This window comes from Carcharodon carcharias, chromosome 4 (assembly GCF_017639515.1).
Source record: "Carcharodon carcharias isolate sCarCar2 chromosome 4, sCarCar2.pri, whole genome shotgun sequence".
Lineage (NCBI taxonomy): Eukaryota > Metazoa > Chordata > Chondrichthyes > Lamniformes > Lamnidae > Carcharodon > Carcharodon carcharias.
In genome coordinates this window covers 106,277,742-106,303,661 of record NC_054470.1, presented here as the reverse complement: position 1 = coordinate 106,303,661, position 25,920 = coordinate 106,277,742, and positions in this window count along the sequence as shown.

Sequence of the window (25,920 nt, the reverse complement as noted above, 5' to 3'; positions counted from 1 at the left end):
ACAAATTGCTTGCCAATGTTTTATGCATTCGACTGATTTGGTTTCAGAATTCCATTATCAATGGAGGGACAAGTTACACCACAGCTGTGTGATGATCAAGCGCTGATAATAGATGGTTTTGGACAGAAGAATGGTCATTAAGCTATTAAAACTTACCAGAATATATAATAAAAGTTAAAAGAAATGAAATGTCCCTTTTAATTGCAGACTCATTAAAACTGACAAATGTTCAAATAAAACCAGCTAATATTAAATAGTTCATTTCAAAATTCTGTCAACATTAAAGCGAGATTCAAACATTTTGCTTAGACTCTAAAACATGCAAGGCAAATATAATATATTGGGAGATGTTCCAGGTTGTGGCAGTTACACAAGAATATGGGGATAAGAGAAGGCCATTCTGTCCCTCAAACCTGTTCTATCATTCAACTAAATCATGGCAAAATCTGTATCTTAACTCCATCTACTCATCTTGGTTCCATAATGCTTAGGCTGGAATTTCCCGGTCCCGTTGGCTGCAGGCATTATGGAAGGCAGGGTGGGAATTCAGCGGGAGCTGGGGGAGGGGGGGTGGGGGTGGGGGTGGGGGGTGGAGGGGGGGCAGGGACAAATCAGCAGGAGGGGCAGAAATCAGCGGGATTATCCGAGGGTGTCCACCATAGATCGCGGATCCCACTGGAGGCCGGGGTGAACACAAATTGCAGCCCGTAAATGGGATGCAAAGTAAGGCCCGATCAAAATCATCCCCCCAAGCTGATGTATCTCTGGACCAGTGCGACGTGCAGAAGTTGGGACTTACTTTTAGGGCCTTGCTCAAGTCGCGGACATCCGAGGAACAGATGATGCTGGAGCCCTACAGCTACCGGACCCTGGAGGAACAAATGCATCACATGGTGGGTGGATCCTCATGTAAATAGCTCCGCTGTGAAGCAGCTCTCGGAAGGTAGGTGGTCTCCATTCAGCAGCTTTGTTTGCTGAAGCTTTGCACCTTCTTGGACTTCTCCATGGGCTGGTACGGATAATCAGCCGGGTGGTGGCGGGGCAGCAGGGACAGAGAAAGGTCTAGGTGTGAGTGAAAGAGGAAGGCATACTGGGTGAGGTGGGGGGGTGGCGGGGATGTCAGTGGGGGTGAGGTTTGAAGGGAGGGTGTGAAGGTGTCAGGAAAGGAGTGTTTGCAAGGGGAGGAAGGACTATGCGGTAGGAGGAATAGAGGGAGGAGGGTGTAATGGAGGAGAATGCTGCAAGTAGGGAGGCAGGTATGGGAGGGGTGGAAGTTGTAAGGGAGGGAGTTTGGAGGAGAAGGTGTCTGGGGAGTACAGAGGTGGGAAAGTGTGTTGAGGTAGGAAGGATTTTGGAGGGTAAAGGTGTCCAGGCGGAGGAGAGAGTTTGGAGCAGGGAAGGTGCTCGGGGAAGAAGGGTGTTTGGAGGGGGGAGGGAGTATGGTGGGAGGAAGGAATAAGGACGGAGGAAGGAGTAAGTGGGGGGGTGGAATGTCCAGGTGAACATGCAAGGGATGGGTCTGTGGAGTCCATGTCTGCCTCCTGGGGTGCGAACTCAGGGTGGGTGTGGTAGGAGGGAATGATGACTGTGGGAGGGGACAGAGGGAGCCGGTAGGATGGGAGGGTGAGGGTGCATTGGTTCCAATAGAAGGGATGGCAAGGGTGGCTGGGGGGTACACGGGGTCAAACATAGATCCTGGAGGAGGTTGGGGTGGCTAATGAGGATGGCGGTGGGATTTTCACAAAGATGGGGAATGTACACATTCACCTGGACATTCGTGAAGGAGAAGGGTTCGGGCTATAGGATAACGATCAGGATGTGCAAGGTGATGCCAGGAGGGCGACTGTGATGAGGGAAAGGACATGGGTGACTGGGGAAGGGGAAAAGACAGGGGGGCGGGAGGGGGCGTGGTGGGGCTTATGAGAAATTTGACCATGACCATATTTTTCAATCAAAAGTGAGCGGAGCCTCGTGTTGGATGGGCACAGGTGCTGCATGGGAGTGCGGTCAATGGGTGGGTGGAGATGCTGGTCAGCTCAGATGGACAACCAAAAGAAACCCCCAGCAGGCAGCATTGAAAATGCTCAGGACATTGAGTTGATTGTGAAGGGGGGGTATCCACATGTGTGGGAGAGTGCTCGCATGAGGTGCAGAAAGGTCCTGCCACACACACACACACACACAGACACACACACACACACAAACCTCTCCCTCCAGAATCGCTCATAGTCCAGTTGCATGCAGCTTAACTGGTAGCGGCAGTGGGGTGGGGTGGGGAGTTTGGACTCGGAACCCTGTAAATGAAGCTGAAAGACCAATCACACACTATTAAGCAAAAGTGATTATATTTTCAGATTATAAAGTGAGAAAATGTATTCACCCATGCAATCACTTGTGATCAGAATTTCTTAACTTTTCCAGGCCTACCACTTCTAGGTGCTGCCCTGACATCCGCAGCAGGGGTGGAGACAACCCATGCAATGTTTGGCCCCGTTGCCTCTGATGACTTCAGCATGCATCTGATAGAGAGCAGAGGCCTTAAGGGTCCTGACTTGCTTTGGCTGTCCTCCTGTGGGCCAGCAGCAGAGGATGATGTTGAGGGGGTCACGGGCAAAAGGGAGTTGGAGGGAGCAGATTGCCTCTGAGATTCCTGAGCGGATGACCCAGGGGTGTCCAGCTGCTGCACCTCCTCCTTTCTGGTGTCCAAGGGCCCTGTCCTGACTCCTTGAGTGGAAGGGGCATGTGGAGGAATGTCGAGGTGCCCCGTTTCCCCCTCATATTGCCATTGTAGGGACTCACTCATGGCTACCCATGATGGAGTGCAGGTCTACATGCATCTCTGCGTTCTGCTAGACCAGGGTCTCCATAGCATCTGCATTCCTTCCCATAGAGACCTTCATGTGCACACATATGGGTACCACTTCATCAGAGAGCAGGTGGACGCACTCCTCCGACTCATGTGCCACTCTGTTGAGGGCTTCCATCAGCTCTGTGCGATGTTCCCCTGCCTCCTGCTGACACTAAACGATGTGTTGAAAGGCTCTGTCCAGAGGCTTGTCATCTGACTGGGGTGTGGGTAAGCACTGTGATGGGTCTTCCAGGCTGTTTGTTTCCAGCTCTTCGATGGAGGAGGCGTCCTTGCTGCAGGTGAGCATCTGAATGGAGCTGAGGGATTGGCTGGCTGAGATTGTCAGTCACTTGATCACATTTGTGTTGAGAGAGAGATGTTGTGGTGCAGGATCCTCATGTGGGTATTTGCAGCCGACCTCACGGTCACCGCAGGCATGGTCCACATTCTCAGTAGTCAGCGCAGTGGCTCTCTCCTCAAAGTGAGTGAGGGGCCTAATGTCGGTTGCTCCACTCCTGGTCTGGGACCTCTCCCTCCTGTTGTGATCTAGCTTCTTCTGTATGAAAACAAATGGAGGGAGTGTGAGCAGGACGCATTCTACTGCATGGAATGTTTGCTTGGTGAACAGGGCCTTGGACGAGATGAGGTTGCGAGATCCAGAGGATATGAGCCTGATGCAGATGTGAGGGTGCGTGTGAGAGTTCGTGCTGTTGTCCCTTGAGGTGTGAGATCCCTGTGGATGTGTGATGGGTTGTGAGTGTGTGAGATAAGAGTAATGAGCAGAGTGACTTACCATGGCAGAACAGAAGAGAGAATTTATCCTCTTTCTGCACTGGATGGCTGACTCCCTCTGTGCTCTGGTGCCGCTGACCGCTACTGCAACGGCTTCCCAAGCTAGATTGGTGATTCTGGTGGAACTCCTGTGACCAGAGCAGGGGTAGAGGAGTTTGTGGTGGCCTTCCACTGCATCCAGCGGCATCCCAGAGAGTGGGCTTTCAGGCTCTTCTGTTGCTTGGAGCAGTCCTGGTCTGTAGACATGAAGTAGGAGGCACTCTGGCGCGCTTTAAATATGTCGCCCGGAGCAAGGAAGTGCTGGGGTCACGGTGCGGCGGGCAAATCCGAGCCCACTCGCCAACAATCCAGTGTGTTTCCCATGAATGCGTTATTGAGGCGGGATGTGCCGGGAAGGGAACGATATGCCACGAAACTCCACCATTGCGACTGGCGGGTAAAATGTCATTTTTCACGCTCACTACTGCACTTAGTGCAAATCTGGGATGATCCTGCCCTTAACACTCTGGTCGAACAAATATCTATCAACCTCAGCCTCAAAACTTTCAATTAACTCCTGCACAGTTTTTTGGGGGAGAAAGTTCTGGACTTTGACTGCCCTCTTTGTGAAGAAGGGCTGAACAGCCTAGTTCTAATTTTCAGGTTTATGCCCCCTTTATTCTGGACTCCCTCACCAGAAGAAATAATTTCTCTCCATTCAACCTATCGAAATTGTGCCATGTTTCCACAAACAGGTGAATCCGAAATGAATTAAGGTCTTTTTTCAAAGTTTTCAATTAGTAAAAATGTGAGAAGAGTCTATGAGAGATCAATTTACTGCTAATGGAAGAAAAGGATCAATCTGTAATAATTTTGCAGTCATGAGGGATTTGGCAGAAGAAATGCAGAACAGTATTGAATGCAGGACCAGGACAGGAGAGATGGAAGATTTGAGAAAAGCTTGCCTTGCGTAATTTAGGGAATAGTTTCACACACATAAATTTACAGAATCTGGTGCAATTGCTCTTGGCTTCATCAAAACTTTCAGGAAAACTTGAATATATTTAGAGTTAATGGGGCAGAGAAAAAGTGAGAGAGAGAGAGAGAAACCAATTTGGCATTTTAGGACCAAAATAGAATTGTGGAATCATGGAAGCGTACAGCACATAATGAGGCCATTTGACCTGTGCCTTTGAAAGAGCAGTCATGCTTTGTCCCACAATGTCACTTACATAGGAGTACTTTGGATATACAGTATAGAAAGAAGCCATTTAGACCAACCAGTCCATGCTGGCATTTATGCTCCACTCAAGCCTCCTCCAATCTTTCGTCATATTGTGTCATCAGTTATTTTAAATGTCATATAATGGAGGGATTGTTAATGGAATGCTAAAAATATAATGGAACAGAAAATCATGGAGAAGTCACAATGGGAAGCTGTAATATGTCTTTAAGGGGTCGCAGCATGCCATCACTAGAAGGGAAGTGTGTCGTGTGATCCAGTCTCAGTTTCACTTTGGCCTGTGAGCAGAACACAGCACACATAACACTGCTGCTGATGTCTTCAACCTTTCTATTCACGTATAACTGTTCTCATATGCCTGGTCTAAATAGATGAACACACAACGTGTTTACACAATTCCTTACGATTGATTGCCAGCTTTATATCAGTATATAAGCATGATGACAAACATAATGAGGTAAATTTCATCTTCACTATCTGGGTGGAAAACTGGCAGAGTGAATTATAGAAGCCGCCTGATTCTCATTGCTTTGAAATGAATGGAGTGCAAATCAAACGGCTTATTAAAAGCAGGATAGCAAATGTTGCCATGTCCACGACCGACAACAATTTTTATTATCTAGCTATCATAGTGTCAGGAGCTGCGACCATATATGCATAGGTCTTCAAATTTAATTGCAATTAAAAAAATGTATGTGAGAGTTGGAGGGAGAGACTGTTCCCTGTCCTGCCTGCCACGGGAATCCTCGGATTTGACTTTGGGTGGAACAGTGCCGTGACACATGGGAATGGAAGATCCCACTGTGTATGTGAGCCGTGTAAAAATAGTATGTAACAACTGTGCAAATATCAACTGCACATAATTGTAAATAATTGTTTCATTTGACTGATTTGTTTTGCTTTAGTGTTCCTATTCAAAATATTTTTTATTAATTGATTTTCTCTGTGTTTATCCAAATTTCTTCCAACCAGTTTTATCCCATTTTTACACGAAGGCAAAACAGAAAGAAAACATCAACAGGTTTTCTTTTTTAAAATTGACAATAAGTGCTCACTTTAACAATCTCTAGCAATGGTAAGCTTGAAAGATGAAAAGCAGTTTTGTCCATTCTAATAGTGCTTCATTACACAAAGTCAATCTGCTTCTGACTCAATTAGGTGGACCTATTTAAAAGGTCAATAATTTATATTGCATTTGAAGGAAATAAAATAATTGTATAAATGCCTGAAGGAGAAACCTTTGCAGGAATATGTGGAAATAGCTGGGGAATGAAATAAATAACTGAAATAAAAACAGAAAATGCTGGAAAAACTCAGCTGGTCTGGCAGCATCTGTGGAGAGAAGTTACGTTTCAAGTTGAATGACTAAAGAGTCATAGAGTGGGATTCTCCAGCCCGTTCCGTTGGCTGAATCTTCCGGTGCTACCAAAGTCAATGGAGATTTGAACGGCTTGCCGTGTCTGCCATGGGGGAATCCGCCACAGCAGGGCAGGAAAATCCCGGCCGTACTGTATTCAAGTCGAAACATTAACATTGGCCAGAATATTTCCCTTGTCGGGCAAGCTCGGCAGGAGTGGATGGGGACGGTCAGGAAGCCGACAGGTGCCCGTGATCAGCTCCGCTCCACGATTTCACACAGGCAGGCCAGTTAAGGCCCACCCTGTGTGGATTGTGAGCAGCAGTGCTGCTTGTGCGGGCGGGGGGAGGAGGGACAATCGGGTCTAGCGCGCAGATGCGCGTGAAAGAGTGCTTCAATCCCCTTGAGGCACGGAGCTGCCTCAGGGAGACTGAAGCGCTTTTTTAAAAAATTAATAAAGACAGTGAAAATGTTAAAAAAAAGTCCCCTCGTGATTCTGTCACATGAGCTGGTACATGTTTTTAATTCAAAAGTAAAGTTTTTATTCAATGTTTATTTGCTTTAGGAAACCTCATCCCGCTCATGGATAAGATTTCCTAAAATATGTAAAGGAGGCTTAGCCTTTTCGCCTTCCCACCTACAGTAAGGTTGGACGGGCAGTGTTAATTTGATTTTATGTAGGTTGCTAATATCCTTAATAGGCTTTTCAATTGTCGGTGGGCACACAGCCGACTCTGGCGCCCGCCCGCCAAACAAAATATCGTGCGACGTTGTTGGGACGCATGCCCAGCGTCGTCGCTTGTCATATTACACTCAGGCATGTCGGGCGCACGCCCGCATGCCAACCGTAAAACTTTGCCCATTGTTTCTCTATCCACAGATGCTGTCAGACATGCTGAGTTTTTCCAGCACTTTGTTTTTATCTCAGAGTTGCAGCACGCACATAATTCTGCTTTCATTTTAGTAGGTCTAACTGGATTGCTCCTTTGAAGAGACAGTACAGATGCGATGGGTTGAATGGCCTCCTTCTGCACCATAACAATACTGTGATTCTTTAATAAGGGAGATTTGAAGGGGTGTGGAGATGAGCAGGGGGCATGAGGTGGTATGGGGGGGGAGGGGCGGTGCGGGGGATGCAGAGGATGATATGAGGAGGTTGGGAGGTAGCCTTGCATTCATTTCCAGAGCAGGGCTGATGTCTCAGCGAATGGAAGCAGACCTCTTAACCTGGCCGTTTCAGCATGGCCCTGCCTCTGCCCCTCCGACTCTGGGCCATCGCACTGAGAAAATAGTTGGCAGGCACTGCCGAGTAGAAAGCAGGATCACAATGTCAGGATACTTCCCGACTCCTGATTCCCACCTCAAAGATGAAAATCTGGCTCATTGTCTTTAGTCCCCATAACAAACTCCAATCCCTTCCAGACAACTCAATCCCACACCCTGGCAGGTGTCTATCAAACAAATTTAGTTTGATAATGCTCCTACGAAGTTCCTTGGGATGTCTTACTATGTGAAAAGCCCAACATAAATGCAAGTTATAGTTATTATTCTTGTCAACAACCTTGGAACTGGCTGCCTGCCTATGCTTTCATCTATGGAATTATATGTGGCATGTGGAGAATTGAAAAGCTTAAGAAATGTTAAGAACATAATCTTTTTTTTAAACTGGAAGAACATTGTAATTCAGCAACAAAAGAATATCAACGGAACACTGAGTCTGAAGGGTTGATTAAATCGTAGAAACCTTGACTAAGGTATGCAAATACAAAACAAATGAACTTTAAGAATAAATATAAAGTGTGGTAAGGCAGTTCACAGAAACTAATGAATACAAAACAAACTTAGATCAAGTGGGAGAAATGCAGTTGTAAAGAGTTAACCATTATATCCAATTACAGAGCAGGAAAATGCAAAGTGACAGAGGCCGGAATTTTATGAAGGAAGTGGTGACCCCGTAGCTCCCAACTGAATAATCAGGGGTGAGGCCACCTCTGCTTGGCCAGGTGGCCTTGCAGCAATTTTATGGCCATCAGGCTCTCCGTTGACTCAAGGCGAGATGTTCGCCTCCTTCTAGGAGAAAGTCCTCTCTCCAAGACCTACAGGTCAGTTCGATGACCAGCATCTCTCTCTAGTCGCAGAAGCACCACTGGGAGACAGTGGCCATTTTTAGGACTGCAAGCAGTCCCCAATGACAATCGTCAGTTGAGCTGGATGAGAAGCACATTGGTGTCTTTTGTCAGGGCCTGTTCGTTGGCCCAGGCAAGTGGGGTGTAGGACTGGGTTCAGGAGGACGGTAAAGGGAAAACATGTGGGAGTTGGGGGTCTACCGATTAGGGGGGAAGGGTGCTTCCATTGGGTATAGCGTGCTGAAACAGGAGGGAACACCCTCAGCCTGTAAAAAGACAGCCAGTTGGAGCAGCCTCACCAATCGCGTGGACACCTTCCACTACAGGCCATATACCAGCAGTTGTGGGAGAAGGCCCTTGAGTGGCCATGAATAGTGGCCAAAAAAGTGGCTGCCTGGGTCCTCCCTTGCTGCTGGTAACATGCCAGTGGAGGTGGGTATGCGACAGGCATAGTGCTACTACCATGAATCTCGATTTTACAAGCCTGCCAGTCCACTCCTGCAAAATTCCAAACAGTAAAAAGAAGTCACGAAGAAAAACATTTTCACCCAGCGAGTAGGTTGGGATCTGGAATGCACTGCCTGACAGTGTGGTGGAGGCAGGTTCGATTGAGGCATTTGAGAGAGAATTGAGTTACTATCTGAAAAGGAAGGGCGTGCAGGGTTTTGGGGAGAAGGCCGGGGAGTGGCACTCTGTGGATTGTTCCTTTGGCGAGACATAACAAACATAACAGGCCGAAAGGCCTCCTTCTGTGCTGTAACCAATCTGTGATTCCATAAGTGAAAAGTAAGCCGGGAAAAAAAATTAGAAGTAAAAAGACCATGAGTTAAATATAAACAAGAGAGTGGATTGGTGATTTGCGGAGCAAAGACTGAAACATTTGAATATATTTTGAGTGCAAGATGGATGGAATGGTTAACAGTGCCGCCTGGGCAGTACCCTGGTGAATGGATGCCTGCCCTTTGAGGAACTCATCCACTTTTTGCGCAAGTTGAATTGATAGAACAAACAATTTCTAATCTTTCTGTTCAGGCAAATCCAACTATTACTAACGACACAGTGACGAGGGAAGAGGATGTACCAAAAAAAATTTGACTGGGCATATCATCAGGCTGAAACTTGAAACTGCAATGTTACAAATTAGGACAGTATAGTTTTAGTCTTTAGTCACTTGATTTTTTTTTCAATGTATTCTTTCGTGGGATGTGGATGCCACTGTCAAGGCCAGCATTCATTGCTCATCCCTAATTCCCCTTGAACTGAGTAACTTGCTGGGCCATTACAGAGGGCAGAGGGTAAGGGTCAACCACATTACTATGGGTCTTGAGGCACATTTAGGGCAGACTGGGCAAGCATGGTGGATTTCCTTCCCTAAAAGGACATTAGTGAACAAGGTGGTTTTTGACAACAATTGTTGATAGTTGTTGTGGTCACTGTTACTGAGACTAGTTTTACATTCCAGATTTGAGCATTGCTGAGAAAACAGAATTTTTTTTGTCGGAGCTTGATCTCATCATTTCACACTGTATATTGCACAAATTCATGAATGGGCCTAAGGCTGTCACTTTGGGCCCTGAAAGATGCCCAGTCTGCCTCAGATTACCCTGGAAGGGCAAGGTATCTCAAAAATTTGAGCAACAGATGAAGCTAGCTGTTTCAAGCTGCTACTATGCAGTAGCAACACTAGTGGTATTCACCACTAACAGGATGCTGCCGTCAAACCAAAAAGATGTTCCGCCTAACACACAAATTGTTAATGTGGTATATGAATTTCCGTGCCAGTGTGATGTTAGGTATGTAGGCCGTATGTCCCAAAGACTGGTGCACTGTATCAAACAGCATGTCCCAGCCATTGTTTGCAATGGGCAAGATATGGACCGTAACCAACCAGCCCATGCTTGCAAAACTCAAAGCACAGTGTCCAACATTAGATGTGATTCCGTGACTGGACAACATTTGCTAAATAATCCTCGGTGTGCTAAGAATTATGCTGACAACCAATTTAAGATCATCTGTCAGATTTGCAGTGTGACACTTTTATGTGAACTGGAAGCTACATATATTAATGCACAGGGCCCTCTTCTTTGCAGACAGAAAGAACATGTATACACATTGCGCCTGTTTCAGCTAAACAAAATGAGTAACAGCCATTTGCTGGTTCATTCACCAGGGCAATGTCTTTACCAATCAGAGTCAAGCTGCCTGGTTTAAATTTCAAACAATGCTCAGCAGTTAACTGTCAGTCACCATCAACTGGTGCATTCTCCAGTACAATACCTCTACCAATCAGAGTCCACTTGCCAACCAATCAGCACTCTCTTCTCATACAGCATAAATATGTTGTTTCCCCTAACATTGGTATGTTCTTGCAAATTGTCCTGATGTGTGCAAGACAAAAAGCTTCAACAAAAAAAATCTGTTTTTTTCAGCAATACTCAACCTCTGTACTACCAAATGACTATTTATTCCAGATTTATTGATTGAATTAAAATTCCACCAGCTACCATGGCAGGATTTGTACCCATCCCCTCAGAGGATTAGCCTGGTCTGTTAGATTGTATGTCCAGTGACATCACCCCCACACCACTGCCTCCCCTCCAAACATGGACCAGTTCAGCCACTGCCAGCATTTATGCCCCAAACAACATCAGTAAATCAGATTATCTGGCCATTTAACTCGTTGCTTGTTGTGGGAGCTTGCTGTAAGCAATTGGTGGCTTTGTCCCCTATATTACAATAATGACTACACTTCAAAAAAGCACTTCATTGTCTAGTACTGCAGGACATCCGGAAGATATGAAAGGTGCTGCCTACATGCAAGTCCCTCTCATCGACAACCTGATTTTAAACTGCACAATTCAATTTCTGAATGGCGTGTTCAGAAATTAATGAAATGCAAAGATCTGATTTTAAAAATAGAAATCCATTTGGACACTTGTGTCTCATATCATGAGGCATGAATTATTTAAAGCCTTAGCTTTTCAATTATAATTTATTATGAATCAACCAAGCATCAGAATTTATAAACTAAACTCAGCTTTCTGACTTGGAGAAATTTGACAACAATAGGAAAATTTCAGGTTAAGTATTACTTTCCAAGCAGTAACTAAACCAATCATTAAGGGACCATGAACCTAATTGGGCCTATTTAAACCAAGGGTAACATCTCCAGGCTACAGAAGTACTTATAGCTGTCGGAACTCTTTGTCAACATTTAGCAGTACTATTAACTGAATACATTGCCAATGACCATGCATCTCCTTTTGACTTTTTACAACTAGCTAAATTGGTTTAATGAGAAATATATAGGCCTGAATTTTACCTTTGGTGGGTGCGTGCAATTGGTGGGCTTGGGATTGCCTGGGAAATGACTGCCGACCGCATTCGGCCCCCGGCTCCAATTTCACGTTGGCTGACCAATTACCGGCCATCCAGACTGAAACATGTACTGAAAAGCTCAGCGCTGCCGGGGTGGGGGCAGGAAGAGGGCGTGGGTGAGCGCTGCGAGAGAACTCCCTGAAGGCAGGACAGCTGCCTCAGGGAGATGGAGAGCTCCAAATATCAAAAAAAGGTTTAAAAAGCTGCAAAAAAAATTTCCATGCATCAAATCAAGCCCCTGAAAATATATCTCATAAAAATGCTGTCCACAGATATTTATTTTAATTTTATTTCATAACGGAGATTTAATGCCGGCCTTGGATGAGGTTTGATGAAAATTGTAAAGGCTGCCTGGCTGATTTGCCTGTGAGCCAACCGTAAGATTGGGCAGGCCACGAAAATCGGAAACAGTTGCGCTGTTAATAGTATTTTTGCATACGCACAAATCAAAATGAGATGTGAGTCACCCATTTTAACTAATTATCTGCTACAAAGCACACCACATCACATGCTTATAATCCCTGCAGAAGAAATAGTCTTGCATCTGAACTGTTCAAAGGCTTGACTTTTTTGCAAAGCTATGACATAAAGCTGTAGTTTTATAGAGTTGCTTTGGATCAGTCAAGCCATAGTATTTAAGATCATGATATGATGTGCGACCAGCAGCACTGAGGAGAGTTAAGGCCCCTGTGTGAATCAATTCATCAACAGTTATGTGGAGGTTGACTGTAGGTTTATTATAAGATAGAGCAGGGACTAAACAGAGACCAATTGCACAGGTTGGTCAACAGTACATCAGGAGGATAAACTTTATTACCCCATTTTGTTGTGTGCAGGACAGGGCGAGAAATAGTCTCAGAGCAAACTGGGATAAACTGGAAAGAAGCTCGATAAAAATGTGTTCAGAATTTTGCAGTCCCTGGGAAGATTTGCCAGTGTACTTTCAGCCTGAATAGATGAAGGGGTGGACACAAATATCACAGGGACATTTATAAGTTTGTTTGAAATGGGCTTTCCTGGCAAGGTTGCAATTTTTTCCTATCCTCAGTTTCCTTTCTCCCTTGAGCTGCTGCAGGGTTTGTGGTGCTGGTGCTCCCACAGTGGCCTTGGCATTCCAGGATTTTGACCAATGACAATGGAGGGACGTTGGTATAAGTCCAAGTCCAGATATTGCCTACTTTGTACAAAGATGATGTGTTCTCATGACATTATATGGCTCATCCTTCTTGGTGGCAGAGGCATGGGGCTAGGGGTACTGTTCAAGTAAGTTAGGGGACAGATGTTGAGCCTAGTGGCAGGGCTGTCAATTTAACAGATTTCTATGTATTTGATGATAAAAAGTTTCTTGAGTATTTTTGCAGCTGCACACATCTTAGAGAGCCGTGAGTTTCCCATTACCCTTCTCTTGTACACCCTGTGTTTGCCTGAAGTCATTTGAACAGTCAGGAAACATTCACCCAACTGTCAGGAAGATATAATCATTTTCATAACATTATTGGAATTCATTGTAGAGTAATGGTGGGTCTGTGTGTATGGGTCTGTGTGTGGGACTTAATTGAATTAAAGGTAGCTGGTCTGAAGGTTTTGATGTATCAGAAGATAAGCTAGGTTTGAAATGTTAAGTGGGTAAACATGGGCAAAGTTTTAGAATGTGAGGTGAAAAGAAAACATTTGCATTCATAAATAAGCCAGACTAGCTTGATTTCAAAAGAGGCAGTGAAATGTTTCACCTAGCCAGAAGTTAAGGAACATTGTGGGCAGCATTTTCTGATCAGCAAGCGGGGGCAGGGCCTGCTCACTAATGTGTAAAATGATGTGGGGTGATGGTGGGCGTGTGTCCCGGAGTCACCCCGCATCATTTAGGTCCTCAGTTCGGTGGGCGCATAGCCGAGCCGATGTGCACCCGCCAAACTGTCAATGGCCTATAAAGGCCATTAAAAAAGTAATTGAAATGATTAATGGAACAGCCCTTCCAACCTTATGCAAGCAGGCAAAGAGCCCAGGCGGCCTTCCGAAAAAAACATAAAACCTCATCCACAGGCATGATGAGGTTTCATGAGGGATTTAAAATTTGTGTTACATTTTTAATAAAAGTAATTGGCATGTCCCAGCTCATGTGACAGTGTCATGTGAGGGGACAAGTCAATAAAATTTTTCCCATCCTTTATTATCTTTTTAAAAGTAATACTGATCTCCCTGAGGCAGCACTTTGCCTCAGGGAAACCTGTGCGCTCTTTTGCGTGATTGCATGAAAGAGCGCACTCCTGCCTCAGGGAATCCCCCCCTCACCCACACAGGGAGTGCACAGCGCTTCTAGGCGGCGTCACACTGGGTGGGCCTTAATTGCCCCCTCTCCCACATAAAATGGCAGTGCGTCCCCGAGCAGGGGCGCCGATCAGGAACCCATCCGCTTGCGTCCACTCCCGCACAACCCCACCGACAGGGGGAAATTGTTGCCCTATGTTTATCTTTCCCAAAGATTACTGGTAAAATTGGTGCAATTTTTATTATTAGATAGGTAAAGTCCAAGTATATAGTGAAACAATGGGAATTTGTATTCAAAGGGGAAATTTGTATAAAGGAGATGAGGTTGTGTATAGAAAAGAAGGAATTTTAAGATATAACAAGTGCGAAAAGCTTCCAGCATTTAAGCCTCAAGCTGCTGTCTAAAGAAACTGAAGTTAAGAAAATTCACTTTGAATTCAACCGTTCAGGGTATCATGTTACTTTGCCTAAGTTTTTTAAAATATATGTGTTTTTACTGTTGCCTTAATGGAGGTATTACAGGGAGTTAGATTAATTAAAGGATTTAGAAGTTATCATTATAGTAATTTGTAGATCTGTGCATGTGCTTAAAATCATTTTTTCTATGAATAAAGGTTTAATTTAGTTTTGTAGGCAATCTATAAGACTTGGTGGCCTTTTTACTGAATTCAAAGCCCGCATCTCATAATAAGTGCAAATTGTGGGCTTTTGTGGCAACTGCTTCAAGTTTCCCCCAGGGATTTAGGCAGCTTGGCATTTACCATCTGCCTGCCATAGCAAAGCAGGGAGTACCCAGTCTTTGTTCCTATTTTCATGTTATTCATAACATGCTGGTCCAGTTCAGCTTCCAGTCAATGGTGAGCCGAGAATGCTGATGGTGGAGGTTTCAGAGTCATGGGGTTGTTGAAGGTCAGGAGGAGTTGGCTGACTCTACTCTTGTAGGAGTTGCTCTTGCCTAGCACTTGTCACCCATTGGCACAAGTCTGTTTGATGTCTGGATCCTGCTATAGGTTGACATGTGCTTCTTTCCTTTATTGTAAAAGCTGTGAATTGCAAACACTGAAATACTCAACAGCTCCACTCCAACCCTTATGACAAAGGTGAATGATTAATGGACTACATGAAAGTGACTGAGATTCTGCCCAGAGAAATCTGGGTGCAATGTCCTGGGATTTCAGTGATTGGCCTCCGACAACAACATCGACCTTTCTGTGTGTCAGAAACGATGTGAACCACCATCCACCATTTCACTCCCATTAATCTTAGATGTGCCAAGATTTCTTGGCACTACAATTGATGACTTAATGTTAAGGGAAGCTACTATCACCTCTCCATTATCCAGATTGTCCGGTAGATGCCAGAGTCATGGTTGACCTGGAGTAGCTTGGATTGTTGGGTTCTGCAGATCTTCAGCACTGCTGATGTTATTAGGAATTATCATCTTACTGGTGGTTAGTGTACTGGATCACTTCTTAATGTTAGATGGAATAAGCCGACCTGACTGAACATAGACACCTATCAAATCTACGATTTAAAGTTCAACAGTATGCAATTAGGGAAAAAAAAATCCCCAATACATTTGCTGAGACATCTGTGGAATTCATTAATCTTCTGCCCTCATAATGATCTTGGCAATCCATGGAATTTCAGTTAGACCAGCTCCTGCTGTGGCTGAGATATTGGAAGTGAAATGTGATGAGTTTGCAATTCTGGACAATGTGAAAACATGATAGACATTTCTGATGCGATATTTATTTTGAAGGACTGCTGCTGAAGCAGTTCTGTAACACTTGTAACACCCCAATCCTGTAGAAACTTCCCAGCATTAATATCTCATGTAAAATGTAAATGCAGTTGATTTAACATCACTTATTTGCACCTAATTTGTGAAAGTCACCTTCTCAGTGGCAACAAAAGGTTTGTGGACATCACAGTGCAGCAAATTAAGCACTTGTTAATCAATTCATTGGCTGACATGAGGAACTTCAGCAATTCAACTGAACCGTGCACCAGATAAATGGCCAACTCTAGCTCAATTGGTAAGGCACTTAGTATTTATGTTGTCAATAGAGGTGGTATTGTCACAAGAAAAAAACATCTCATTCTGCTCTATAGTGGTACCAGCGACACTGCTCTGCCTTCTTTACAGGTTCTTCAACTTATGGTTACTGTATCCTAATCTTTTGTTTAAAAACAAAACATTGTCCTCTTACAATGCCTCTTGTTTCTTTTTCTGGCACCACTGTAGATACTCCACTGCAGCAACTCCAAAGCTCACCCTCCCTTTTGCTTGCCGAGATTCTAAGGGAGGATATCCAGTCCATCTAATGTGCTCTAACCCAGGAAAATGGGCCAGAGCAGTGGGAAGAAATGCCAGCACAGCCCCCTTTCAATTGCAAATCTGCCCCAAAAGAATTCCCGGACTACTTAATATCTGTGGGTCTGAAGATGGCTGCTTCTGAAAGCCTTTGTTTCGGTAATTGCGTTTGAATATGTATGACATGTGTCTGCCAATTAATCTTTGCTCTTCTGAGACTATAGGGACAGGATAGAATATAACGCCAAAGAAAATCTCTTTGTAAAGAATGGATGCCAGGAAGTCCAGTCATCTGAGATGAAAGTAACAGGAAGGAAAATAACCTCAAAGAAAATTTCTCCTCATTATTTCATCTTGTTCCATCGAAGTAGAGACTCTGCGGAGGATAGGCCCAATCCCAAGTATATATTTTATGTTGCAAATGCTATTCGAGGATCAAGCTTATTAGAAGAGTTAGAAAAGCCTTGCATCTAAAAAAATGTGTTAATGTTGTAATTCAGTGAAACCTCCTTGATCTTTGCTATTGTGTTTTAATGAATTATAACCACTGAGTAATTATAAACTATAGACTAGTAGAGTACTAAGTGGCTCTCATAATTTCCAGCAGGCAAATTAGAATAACATGGATTTTTTTTATGACCAGGGAATGTTAGGATAAGATGTGTACAGGTGAGATTACAGTTGGGTTCCTGGGAATTGGTGCTGTGCAAAACAGATAGATCTGGTACAGACTAAGCAAACAGTCCTAACAGGTTTTCAGCTTGCTGTTGAAATAAAGCTGCCTCACATTTTCCACTGAAATGAACATTATATTTTACATTTTATTTTTTTAAAAAAGATTCCCATTGTATAATATCAACATCCCAGCAATGTATCACAGCCAGGTTCGTATTAGAAATATAAATCAATGAGTGAAGATGCATCAATGTCTCAGATCAACTTTGACAATAGTTGTTTCAAATGGAGTGAATATTTGATATGAGCATTATAAGCATGCCGATCATAATTTAGCCATCAGGAATTTTTCTCCCTAATGTTCTACTCGGTTCTTTATGAGAACATGCATAGCATTCGCATCCTCAGGAAGTCATGAAACATTTTACAATTGCTTTTGAAGGGTGGTTATTTTGCAAGCAAAATGTGACCAGGTCCCATAACACATAAAAATGAGATCAATGACCACTTAACACATTCTGGTGGAGAAATAAATATTGGCTAATACATCGAGATAACTCATTGATCTCCCTTGAAGAGTGACATGGGATCTTTTCTATTCACCTGAGCAAACAGATTTGGTTTGATGTCTCTTCCAAGAGGCACCTCTGGCAATACAGCATTCCTTCAGTACTGCACTGAGGTGTTACCTTAGATTAGGCTAAAGTCTTAATTTTGCCTAGACTCATCTTTTACCTAATGCACCAAATGGCAATAGTATCTCTGAAGCAAATATAAAATAGGTGCATTTGCTCCCAAGGCTGCTGTCATTTCTGCCTGCCTTCAAACTGAGCAGCTGAAATTTATGATAAAGGTGGATTCTCAACTATTGATGTGTGTATGTCTTCTGCAAACATCAGGGATTGTCAAGTGATTAAAAAAGCACAGCTCTGAGGAACAACTTAAGAACAACTGGATATCTTTGTTATTCTAGTGTGAGGGAAAAAAGAAAAGCTTGCATTTATGTAGTGCCTTTCACAACTTCAGGACATCCCAAAGCGCCTTACAGCCAATTAAATCCTTTTTGAAGCGTAGCATTATTGGAATTCAGGAAACACTGCAACCAATTGACACAGAGCAAAGTCCCACAAACAGCATTGAAATAAATGATCAGATAATCTGTTTTAGCGATTGGTAGAGGCATATTTATTGACCAAGACATTGCGGTGAGATGCTATGTTCTTTGGATGATGCTGTGGGATCTTGGTTGCCCACTTTGAAAGTGCAGACAGGGCTTCGGTTTAACACCTCATCCAAAAGCTGGCACCTCCAACAGTGCAACACTTTCTCAGTACTGCCCTGAATTCTCAGCTAGATTTTGTGCTTAAATTCCTGAAGTGGGAATTAAACCCTGGTTTTCTGTCTCAAAGGTAAGAACTGCAACTGAGTTGCAGTGATTGCAATATTTTTAGAGTAATGGACCCATCAGTTATGCACAGCAGCTTTGTCAAGTAATTCTGTATTATAGAGATGGCAGCTGAGAGTAAATTGCTGGAGGTAAGCATGTGTTTCTGTGTTAGCATATTCTGCAGGGAGATCTGCTATTCTGCTAGTAAATGGCAGCTTTGTGTTTTGAAGTATTCCTGAGCCCCCTGTTCTAGTGGATTAACAGTTTATAAGTATACCTCTAGATCATCAAATTCACATTTAATAACATCTAATCCCAGTCTACAGCGTGCCAGGGTTTTAACCTACCTTCAATTTACAAGGCAAAACCAAACTGATTAATAATCCATTTTCAGAGGAAGCTGGGGCCTCCTGCAGCCAAGCACTGCAGTCAATTTAAATTACTGGCCTGTGTTTGAGAAAGGAGGCATTTATAAAGAAAGAAAATCATGCTTTTATACAGCAGTGCCTTTCACGAGCCCAGGACATCCCAAAGTGCTTTGCAGCCAATGAAGTACTTCTGAAGTGTAATCACTGTTGTAGGGAAGACAGCAGCCAATTTGCGCACAGCAAGCTCCCACAAACAGCAATGTGGTAATGACCAAATAACCTGTTCTGATGGTGCGGGTTGAGGGATAAATATCGGCCAGGACACTGGAGATAACCCCCCCTGCTCTTCATCAAAATAGTGCCATTGGATCTTTTATATTCACTAGGGAGGGCAGATGGGGCCTCTATTTATCTCATCTGAAAGGCAGCGCCTTCAACAATGCAGCACTCATTCAGCACAGCACTGCAAGTGTCAGCTTATATTATGTGCTTAAGCCTATGGAGCAGGACTCGAACTTTTAACCTTCCTACTTGGTTGAAGGGCAGGAGGGTTTTATTGTTTTTTGGAAGTATGAGTATAGATATGGTGTGGAGGAAACTCCATTCTTCCCAAAACAAAGTTGTATACTTACTGGGGACGAGATGGGCATTAAGGCATCCTTGGGTGGGATGAAAAATGATTGAAAAAAAATGGTGCAGTGGATTGACAGGCAAAAGGCAAATGAAACAGTCTTAGCACAAAACTGCAGCTTCAGATTGTTTACTTCTCAAAGAGGAGAAAATGAATTACTTTAATCATTTATTGTAGAAATCTATCATCTGTGTGGCATGCTGTGCAGTACAGACTGCTTTATTTAATACAATGCACTGAGGAGGTATTAAATACTAAAACAAAAGCACAGCTTGAAATTAACTATGTACTTTAAGAAATGTGATGATAATTTTTTTTTACAAATAGCTTGAAAAAAAGCTTGATTCTATTTCTAAGCTGGAGATGCGCAAATAAGTTCAGGGGAATGCAATTTTGTGTAAATATTGATTTGTCTGTGTTATGTTTTTATAATGATATAAAGGGACTGTGTAAACACATTGTGGGTTCATTTATTTAAACTAGCACATATATACATGGATAGAAAGCTTGAAGATATCAGCAACAGAGCTGTGTGTGTGTGCTCTTAAAGGCCAATGTGACACTGAGACTGGATCACATGACACACGTTCCTTCTAGTGATGGCATGCTGCTATCCCCTAAAGGCATATTACTATATTCTCCCTTTGTTTTTAAAGATACTTTCTGCCATTCCAAAGAAGTATAACTATTTACAATACGTGCTCATGTTTAGTCACCATTCCGTAACTGTTTAGAACTATTGAACCTATGAGTCTTTGAAGTGTAGAGGTAATCTTCTGATACGTCCAAATTTTGTAATGGTAACTCAGTCTGGAGGTTTCTTTAAGTGCTCACAGTGAGCTGTGGAATTGTCATTCATGGATGTTGTTCCTGGTTGCATTGAGGATCTTGTCCAAGATGCAATAGGACTGTACGGTGGTTGGGGAGCTGGGATCAACCTGATTTGTCCTCAGTTACACCTCACTGTTGTGCCTTTGTGTGTAATGACTTCATAGGACCTTGGTTCCAAGCAAATCCTTGTCACCTCAGCTGGCTGCCACACACTCCTGGATGCAAATTTGTTGTCCCAAGTGTAAACTTGGCAAATCTGTACCTATATTTTTATCGGGCACATTGGTCATCTTCTTTTGCAGTTTTAAAAGTTGGTCTCTAGTTTCTGAGAGAGTAGAAAGGGTAAGAGTAGGTAAATTGGCATCCACTAGTCTACCAAACATACTACCTCTATGAATTCTAGAAGACATGTATCAGATGAGAAGACTTGCAAGAGAGAATGGTGATGGAATAGTTGCACTTAAAGGTGTCACTCTCAGTTGTAAGAGTGCAATATATAGATCTTGTTTGGCCTGTCTACATTTGAAAATTGTCTTTCACCATATGAATCATTCATTTAGCTAGGCTGCTAGATCTAAGGTAATGAGGAGAAGAAGTAATGTGACCAATATTCTCACACATCCTGAAACGGCTTACGAATAAATTATCCATAATGACCTCTCTAGGTACACCAAATAAACTGAAAATAGTAATTAGAGTGTGCGCAACCATCGTGCTTGATATATTGTGCAATTGTCCAATAATGTGGTACATGGTAAAGAGGTCAACAATGACAATGAAGTCAGCGTCATGGACAAGAAAGAGGTCAGATGCGATTTTGGACCAAGGATGGGTAGGAACTTCATGTGAATCAATGGTTATTTATGCTGAATTGGCGTATGCCCTTAACATGCCTTGCACTTCTTGATGGCAACTTTAATATCATTGTTCATACTTGGCCAATAGACTTTCTCTCTTGCAAGTCTTCTCATCTGATACATGTCTTTTAGAATTCAGAAGTAGTTTGTTGGCACTTGCCCCTGTGTCAATCTTGGCCAACAACAAATAGTTACTGACTTTCTTAAGGCAGATAATTTGAATCTTGACAAACACTTCAGATTGTGTAAGGGTATCTGTTTTCCATGAGATGGATGGTGTGAAACTGGCGTTCACCGCACTTTGCCTCTTTGTGCATATTGACGTCATTTTCTGATTTGTCAATCACCTCATGTATATGCTTCTGATGGTCTTATTGCTTGAAGGCACCCATTGTGTATGGTCTGTTTGGATTAGTGCACAGCTCTTTGTAGCTGCATCAGCGTTTGCCCTAGTGCACTGCCACTGCCAATGGCTTTTTCTGCCTCATGTCTTGCAGAATTATTGGAAAGCTGGGCATTTCCTTGGTGCATGCAGAAGTCCATACCTTCCACACACCTTGCTAGTTTTGGGCATTCTAGAGAAGGAAGCAAACAGATTGGAAGTTGAAGCTGAAGAATTTTTTGATGATGTATCCTGACACTCCACATTCAACAACGGGCGTATCTCCTGCTGACCTGATGTTTGGAAGATGAATGCATACAGAATGGATATTCTGTGTCTGGATTTGAAAGGAAAGATTGGTTCAAGGCAACTTGATCAGAAAAGGTCACACGACACAAGTAAACCAGCTCGTGAGTTTAGCCTGGATCAGTCCGAAATTACAGTGGGACGCCAAAGTGGCTCCTGGGAAGAATCATCAAGCATCGAAGATCATTGGCCCATGATGTTGAATCTTCCTGTGGAATCTGGAAGAGACACATTGATCAGATTACAGAAGCCAAATCCAAGGAACCAAACTTCCAGGGATCTCTTGTCACAGTGGAAGATTTCTGGGAAACATATGCTCCAGTTGGTGAAACCCGACTTGATTCAACTGAGAAACCTGTAGCACCTGTAGCTACAACTGTTGAACCTGAACAGAGACAAGTGGAGCAGCAGAACCTTCCATTTCTAAGCAAACAAACTGAAATACTTAAGCCAGCACTCCTCTCCAGACTAAAGCGAATCTGCAAACCGCATGACTGATTTATTCCTAGCTTAAGGGGGAGGAGATGTGGTGTTTGTGTTTAATGTTTATGCTTTTTTGTAAAAAGACATTTTAGTTAAAAAGAATTGTTATATAAAATCTGCCAGTAGGGTGTGCTAAGTCCTGGATGTATTGCCCTCTGGTGTAGAATAGGAATAAAGGAGACTTCTGTCTTTCACACAGGGAGTTGGAAATTCAGAAGCAGATAGCTGTGTGTGTATTCTCAATTGTTAAAAAGTGACAAAACACTTCAGTGGGATTGGGATGATACGACATGAATAGCTGCCACTATGGCCAGTGGGTAAAACATTCTTTTCCCTGCCCATTATTCAGCAACTCCTGAAGCCACCTATTATAATCACAACCTTCTCTGGTCTAAGTGTTTCTGACAGCTTTGTTTGGTCCTACTTTGTTTTGCTCTCCCTTGGTTGCTATCAATCTGGCCAATGTCCTGGTCACTTGCCTTTCCTGACTAAGCTAACCCAGTACTGGTCCTCTTGACATGCTGTCCCACTCACTATGAGGGATCTGTCTGCTTGCCAGCTCTTTATGTGAGCACTGTGTCTTCAAAGCTTTTCTGTGCACTCACCATGTTGTGACTTCAACACTCTGACACTGCTGCTTCATTGTGTTCTGACCAAAATGTCAAGGGTCACCTTATGCTGTGTAGAATGGTCTAAGGCTGTTCACCATGTCGTATCTATACTTAATCTTGCTGCCATGCTGTTTGACCACTGCTGTTTCCTTTTTCTTTATTCATTCACGGGATGTGGGCTTTGCTGGCTGGGCCAGCATTTATTGCCCATCCCTATTTGCCCTTGAGAAGGTGGTGGTAAGATGCCTTCTTGAACACTGCAGTCCATGTGGTGTAGATGGTGTAATGATGTAAAGGCACCAATCACTCATAAGGGATGGTGTAAATACAGTGTGGGTTCATTTATTTAAACTGGATGTATGAGAACATATATACATGGATAGGAAGCTTGAACTGAAAAAAAAAGTGAAAAAAATGAAACTGAGACTGGATCACATGACACACTTCCCTTCTAGTGATGTCATGCTGCTAACCCTTAAAGGCATATTACCACAGTCTGGTTTCCTGCTGCACCAAAGGAAGTTAGTTTAAGAAACATCACTGAGATAAAGCTTTGTATCAAGGTTTGCTTTACTCTTGATACCTATTGTTTATGCATGTTGAGAGCCTTGCTAGCGAGGCCCTTTAATAGGCTGAGCAATTACAACCAATAAGCTCTATTTCTTCTGTTACAGAGTAAAGGATATAAAATATTTCCTGTGTGGATTTGGCTGGTAACACTCTGTTCGTGAGGAAGGCTCTATATCCGAAATATCGGCTTTTGTGCCCTCCACATGCCTGACCTGCTGAGTATTTCCTGTTAATTAGAAGCAAAATTGATATCTGGTCTTTCTATAGCTTTAAACCTAAGGAAGAGAGTGAAAACTTAAAAAAAAACATAGTTTTCTTAATCTTTTAAGCTCAAAATGTATATTTTGCTTCAATTAATGAGTGCGTTGGTGAAAATGATGCAATATTAGTTGGTACTCTGGTTTCCACAGCATTGCTGACTGCTGGCTGTCCATGGTTTATTTAAGAGATGCCTGAACTGACTAGCTGAGTTGCCAACTTTGCTTTGACATGCATCTAGAAACCTCATCATATTCTGCCTCCAAACACCCCGCCCCCAAAACGCCTGCCATTGTTGGCCTGGCCTGTCAATCATCGCAGACACTGCATCCACTACCCCACGCCATTGCCACACCAATTGGAAATCGCATTAGCTCTTCATTATCCGTTTGGATGTTTCTTGACTGTCAAACAGCCTTTTATTTTTATTCCCCTCTGAAATACTTTTCTATCTAATAATAATTTTCTTTGAAAAGTTTTGTTTTCGGGCTATATTGCTTTTTTTAACCCTCCCACCCCCCCAACTCTCCCCCCCCCCCCCCCCCCCCCCACCCCCACTTGCACTGTGAGCAACCCAGGGAAAAAGTCAATGTCCAGAAGATTATTCCTGGAAACTCTAGGCCTATCCTAGAGGATTGGCAACTCTCTTGGCTACATGGTACAACAACTGGAGTGTTTAGGTGTATCAGAAAACATTTGCAGTGAGGAATATTTTGCACTGACCTTTCCAGCGCTTGTAAGGGAGGGTACTGATGCCTATTAGAGGACACAGATGATTGTTATGACAGAGATAATCACTGTAAAGTTAAACAAAGATTCACCCTCCCTGAAAGGCAGTAGTAAGTAAAAGAACAGGAGTGTACCTTGTCCCCTACTTCCCTCTGGTTTACAAAGCTTTATACCTATTTTTACTACCAGCTAGTAAAATGACATAAATTTCCAAACCAAATATGTTATACACATGATGGAAATCTTTCTAATTAGCATAAGAAGCAGCTGCTAATTTGATCACATTAATTTGTTCACAGATTGGAGTCATGATCCTGGATCGTGATCAGAAAAGCAGTGCATCTGCACAATTTTCATGAAATGTTACAAAGGGCATAAGCATCAATCCCAGACAGCGAGGTGTCAGACGACCAAGAGAAATTGACGGTACACTGAAATTTCCCCAGTCCGGAAATCCAAACTCTGGAAAAATCAGTTGCATGAAAATGTTTTGAGTAGGCCCACCAACTCGCTACTCGGCTGTCCGGTAGCGGAAGAACATCAGGAAGGCATCAGCTCACCCGACACTGTGACTATGTAGCACGGACAAACACAGGGTGAGGCTACAAAGCCGTTCAATTTCTGCCTCAATGCTATCTCTGTCTCTCTCTCTCTCTGTTAGTCTTTCTGTCAGTTTATTTCTCCATTTTCTCTCTGTCAAGTCAATTTCTCCATCTCTCACTTTTATTTTATTCTTTCACGGGGTGTGGGCTTTATTGGGTAGGCCAGCATTTATTGCCCATCCCTAATTGTTCTTGAGAAGGTGGTGATGAGCTGCCTTCTTGAACTGCTGCAGTCCATGTGGTGTAGGTACACCCACAGACCTGTTAGGGAGGGAGTTCCAGGATTTTGACCTAGCGATGGTGAAGGAACGCGATATATTTCCAAGTCAGGATGGTGAGTGACTTGGAGGGGAATTTCCAGGTGGTGTCATTCCCATGCGTCTGCTGCCCTTGTCCTTCTAGGTGGTAGAGGTTGCAGATTTGGAAGCAGCCTCAATTAGTTGCTGCAGCACATCTTGTAGATGATACGCTGTGTCTTGGTGGCCAAGGGAGTAAATGTTGAAGGTAGTGAATGGGGGGTCAATCACGTGGGCTGCTTTGTCCTCGATGGTGTCAAGCTTCTTGAGTGTTGAGAGTCAATCTATTTCTCCTTCTCTCTCTCACTCTCTGTTGGTCTATTCTCCATCTCTCTGTCTCTCTCCCTCCTTGTTGGTTTTTTTCTTTCTCTCTCTTTCTCTTTCTCTCTATCAGTATATTTTTTTCTCTTGATCTCTTATTTTTTTTTCTCTCTCTCTTGCTGCCTTTCTCTCCTTCTGTGCCACTCTTTCTCTCTCTTTCCCCCTCCTTTTCTGTGCAGCAGTGCCTTTAAGCAGGACCCAATCGTTCCCAGGGTATTATTGGTTATTTAAGCCCTCACCATTGGCATTAAAGAAAAGTGCAGCAAAACGTAAACATATTACGCTAACAAGATTGGAAAAGGATGAGT